Source organism: Arachis duranensis, chromosome 6, assembly GCF_000817695.3.
Source record: "Arachis duranensis cultivar V14167 chromosome 6, aradu.V14167.gnm2.J7QH, whole genome shotgun sequence".
Lineage (NCBI taxonomy): Eukaryota > Viridiplantae > Streptophyta > Magnoliopsida > Fabales > Fabaceae > Arachis > Arachis duranensis.
Genome location: NC_029777.3, coordinates 83,887,466 through 83,892,439, shown reverse-complemented (window position 1 = coordinate 83,892,439; position 4,974 = coordinate 83,887,466). Strand labels below are relative to the sequence as shown.

Below are 4,974 nucleotides of genomic sequence, written 5' to 3'. Positions count from 1 at the left end.
AACATTCATGAACAACAAATTCAAAAGACATATGCACTGTTCAAGCATACATTCAGAAACCAAAAGTATTGCCACCACATCAAATTAATTAATCTGTTATAAAATTCAAAATTCATGCAATTCTTCTCTTTTTCAATTAAGAACATTTTTCATTTAAGAAAGGTGATGGATTCATAGGACATTCATAACTTTAAGGAATAGACACTAAAACACTGATGATCATGAGACATAAATAAACATAAGCATAAAAATTCGAAAAACAGGAAAATAAAGAACAAGGAGATTAAAGAACGGGTCCACCTTAGTGATGGCGGTTTGTTCTTCCTTTTGAAGATCTTATGGAGTGCTTGAGCTCCTCAATGTCTCTTCCTTGCCTTTGTTGCTCCTCTCTCATGATTCTTTGATCTTCTCTAATTTCATGGAGGATAATGGAATGTTCTTGGTGCTCCACCCTTAGTTGTCTCATGTTGGAACTCAATTCTCCTAGGGAGGTGTTGATTTGCTCCCAATAGTTTTGAGGAGGAAAGTGCATCCCTTGAGGCATCTCAGGGATTTCATGATGAGGAATTTCCTCATGTCCATGAGTGGGATCTCTTGTTTGCTCCATCCTCTTCTTAGTGGTATCCATGAGGACTTGGTCCAACCTTTGATCAAAGTTGACCCTTTTTGAGTTTGAAAGGGACCTCGAGGATCACCTTCTTCATGGCCACAACTTCATAGAAGTGGTCTTGATGCACCCTTGAGATGAATCTCTCCATCTCCCATGACTCGAAGGTGGAAGCTTTTGCCTTCCCTTTCCTCTTTCTAGAGGTTTCTCCGACCTTAGATGCCATAAGTGGTTATGGAAAAACAAAAAGCAATACTTTTACCACACCAAACTTAGAAGGTTTGCTCGTCCTAGAGCAAAAGAAGAAAGAAGAGAGTAGAAGAAGAAGAAATAGAGGAGATGGCGGTGGTTTTGTTTTTCGGCCAAGGGGTAGAAGTAGTGTGTAGGTTGTGTGAAAATGAAGGAGTGAAGATGGATTTATATAGGGGTGGAGAGATGGGTGGGTATGGGAGGGAAAGTAGTTTGAATTTGGATGGTGGGGTAGGTGGGGTTTTATGAAGGATGGATGTGAGTGGTGAAGAGAATGGTGGGGTTTGATAGGTGAGGGGTTTTTGGGGAAGAGGTATTGAGGTGATTGGTAAATGGAAGAAGAAGAGAGAGAGTGGTGGGGTAGGTGGGGATCCTGTGGGACCACAGATCCTGAGGTGTCAAGGATAATTCATCCCTGCACCAAGTGGCGAGCAAAAATGCTCATTATGCCAATCCTGGCGTTAAACGCCGGGCTGGTGCCCATTTCTGGCGTTTAACGCCAACTTTTTGCCCATTCCTGGCGTTAAACGCCAGTCTGGTGCCAGACTGGGCGTTAAACGCCCATTTGCTGCCCTTACTGGCGTTTAAACGCCAGCAAGTTTTCCTCCAGGGTGTGCTATTTTTCTTTCTGTTTTTCATTTTGTTTTTGCTTTTTCCATTGATTTTGTGACTTCACATGATCATCAACCTACAGAAAACATAGAATAACAATGGAAAATAGATAAATATAACATTGGGTTTCCTCCCAACAAGCGCTTCTTTTATGTCAGTAGCTTGACAGTGGGCTCTCATGGAGCCTTACAGATGTTCAGAGCAATGTTGGAACCTTCCAACACCAAACTTAGAGTTTGAATGTGGGGGTGCAACACCAAACTTAAAGTTTGGTTGTGGCCTCCCAACACCAAGCTTAGAGTTTGACTGTGGGGGCTCTGTTTGACTCTGTTTTGAGAGAAGCTCTTCATGCTTCCTCTTCATGGTTACAGAGGGATATCCTTGAGCCTTAAACACAAAGGATTCTTCATTCACTTGAATGATCAATTCTCCTCTGTCAACATCAATCACAGCCTTTGCTGTGGCTAGGAAGGGTCTGCCAAGGATGGTGGATTCATCCATGCACTTCCCAGTCTCTAGGACTATGAAATCAGTAGGGATGTAATGGTCTTCAATTTTCACCAGAACATCCTCTACAAGTCCATAAGCTTGTTTTCTTGAATTGTCTGCCATCTCTAGTGAGATTCTTGCAGCTTGCACCTCAAACATCCCTAGCTTCTCCATTACAGAGAGAGGCATGAGGTTTATGCTTGACCCTAGGTCACACAGAGCCTTCTCAAAGGTCATGGTGCCTATGGTACAAGGTATTGAGAACTTCCCAGGATCCTACCTCTTTTGAGGTAATCTCTACCTAGTCAAGTCATCCAGTTCTTTGGTGAGCAAAGGAGGTTCATCCTCCCAAGTCTCATTACCAAATAACTTGTCATTTAGCTTCATGATTGCTCCAAGGTATTTAGCAACTTGCTCTTCAGGGACATCTTCATCCTCTTCAGAGGAAGAATACTCATCAGAGCTCATGAATGGCAGAAGTAGATCCAATGGGATCTCTATGGTCTCAGTATGAGCCTCAGATTCCCATGGTTCCTCATTAAGAAACTCATTGGAGGCCAGTGGACGTCCATTGAGGTCTTCCTCAATGGCGATCACTGCCTCTTCCTCCTCTCCAAATTCGGCCATGTTGATAGCCTTGCACTCTCCTTTTGGATTTTTTTCTATATTGCTTAGTAGAGTACTAGGAGGGAGTTCAGTGACTTTCTTACTCAGCTGACCCACTTGTGCCTCCAAATTTCTAATGGAGGACCTTGTTTCAGTCATGAAACTTTGAGTGGTTTTGATTATATCAGAGACCATGGTTGCTAAGTCAGAATGGCTCTGCTTAGAATTCTCTGTCTGTTGCTGAGAAGATGATGGAAAAGGCTTGCCATTGCTAAACCTGTTTCTTCCACCATTATTGTTGTTGAAACCTTGTTGAGGTCTCTGTTGATCCTTCCATGAGAGATTTGGATGATTTCTCCATGAAAGATTATAGGTATTTCCATAGGGTTCTCCCATGTAATTCACCTCTTCCATTGATGGGTTCTCAGGATCATAAGCTTCTTCCTCAGATGAAGCGTCCTTAGTACTGCCTGGTGCAGCTTGCATTCCAGACAGACTTTGAGAAATCATATTGACTTGCTGAGTCAATATTTTGTTCTGAGCCAATATGGCATTCAGGGTATCAATCTCAAGAACTCCTTTCTTCTGATTTGTCCCACTGTTCACAGGATTCCTTTCAGAAGTGTACATAAATTGATTATTTGCAACCATTTCAATTAGTTCTTGCGTCTTCTTCAGATGAAGAGATCATCCAGCAGAGCTGTCCAATGACATCTTGGACTGTTCAGACAAGCCATCATAGAAGATACCTATGATGCTCCATTCAGAAAGCATGTCAGAAGGACACTTTCTGATCAATTGTTTGTATCTTTCCCAAGCTTCATAGAGGGATTCACCATCCTTTTGTCTGAAGGTTTGGACTTCCACTCTAAGCTTACTCAATTTTTGAGGTGGAAAGAACTTTGCCAAAAAGGCATAGACTAGCTTTTCCCAAGAGTTCAGGCTGTCTTTAGGTTGTAAGTCCAACCATATTCTAGCTCTGTCTGTTTGCTCCAATGGCAGGGATAGAGATGCTTCTCCCATAGAAGTCGGGAGTAGGTGCAGTAAAGTCACCCAGCACCTTCCTTGCATTGTTGGCATTGTTGTTGTTTTCGGCTGCCATATCTTCTTCTAGTTTGAAGATTTCTGTTAGGTCCTCTACAGAGAGTTGTACTTTAACTTCTCTTAGCTTTCGCTTCAAGGTCCTTTCAGGTTCAGGGTCAGCCTCAACAAGAATGCTTTTGTCTTTGTTCCTGCTCATATGAAAGAGAAGAGAACAAGAAAATATGAAATCCTCTATGTCACAGTATAGAGATTCCTTGAGGTGTCAGAGGAAAAGAAGAATAGAAGGAGGAGGTAGAAGAATTCGAACTTATCAATAGAGATAGAGTTCGAATTGTGCATTGAGGAGGAGTGTTAGTCCATAAATAGAAGGATGTGAGAAGAAGGGAAGAAATTTTTGAAAATTAAAGTAAAAAGATTTTAAAATAATTAAAAGAAATTTTGAAAAAATTGAAGAGTGATTTTCGAAAATTAAAGTTGGAAAAGAAATAAAGTGATTTTTGAAAAAGATTTTGAAATTAGAAATCAAAAAGATATGATTGAAGACTATTTTGAAAAAGATGTGATTAAAAAAAATATGATTGAAAAGTTATGGTTTTAAAAAGATATGATTGAAAAGATATGATTGAAAAACAAGTTAAAAAGATTCAATTTTTGAAATTAATGACTTGGCTAACAAGAAAAGATATGATTCAAACATTAAACCTTTCTCAACAGAAAAGGCAACATTCCTGAAATGTTGAATCAAATCATTAATTGTTAGCAAGTATTTTTAAAAATGGAAAGAAATTGATTTTGAAAAGATATGATTGAAAAGATATGATTTGAAAAAGATTTGATTTTGAAAAATTATGAAAACTTGAAAAAAATTTGAATTAAAAACAAAATCTTCCCTCTTGTGCCATCCTGGCGTTAAACGCCCAGAATGGTATCCATTCTGTCGTTTAACGCCCAAAACTCTACCTTTTTGGGCATTGAACGCCCAGCCAGGTACCCTGGCTGGCGTTTAAACGCCAGTTTTCCTTCCTCACTGGGGGTTTTGAACGCCCAGCTTTTTCTGTGTAATTCCTCTGCTGAATGTTCTGAATCTTCAATTTTCTGTATTATTGACTTGAAAAGACACAAAAAAATGCAAGAAGAATAGAAACATGCAATTGACACCCAACTTAAAATGAGACATTAGACTCAACAAGAAACATAAAATATTTTCGATTTTTTATGATTTTGAAATTTTTTTGTATTTTTCGAAAATTATATGGAAAAGAAAATAAAGAGATCCAAAATTTTTAATAAGAATTCCAGGAATCATGCAATGTTAGTCTAAAGCTTTAGTCTAAAGAAATTAGACATGGCTAGCCAAGCTTCAGCAG

The 4,974-nt window shown here is 39.4% G+C and overlaps 1 non-coding gene across 1 annotated transcript; it reads left to right on the top strand.

The window, feature by feature from the left end:
• The first annotated feature begins 3,331 nt into the window (after positions 1-3,331).
• Positions 3,332-3,439, top strand: LOC127740349 (small nucleolar RNA R71). Its single transcript, XR_008001027.1, has one exon. It is a non-coding gene; the product is annotated as a small nucleolar RNA R71 (small nucleolar RNA).
• Positions 3,440-4,974: the final 1,535 nt, after the last annotated feature.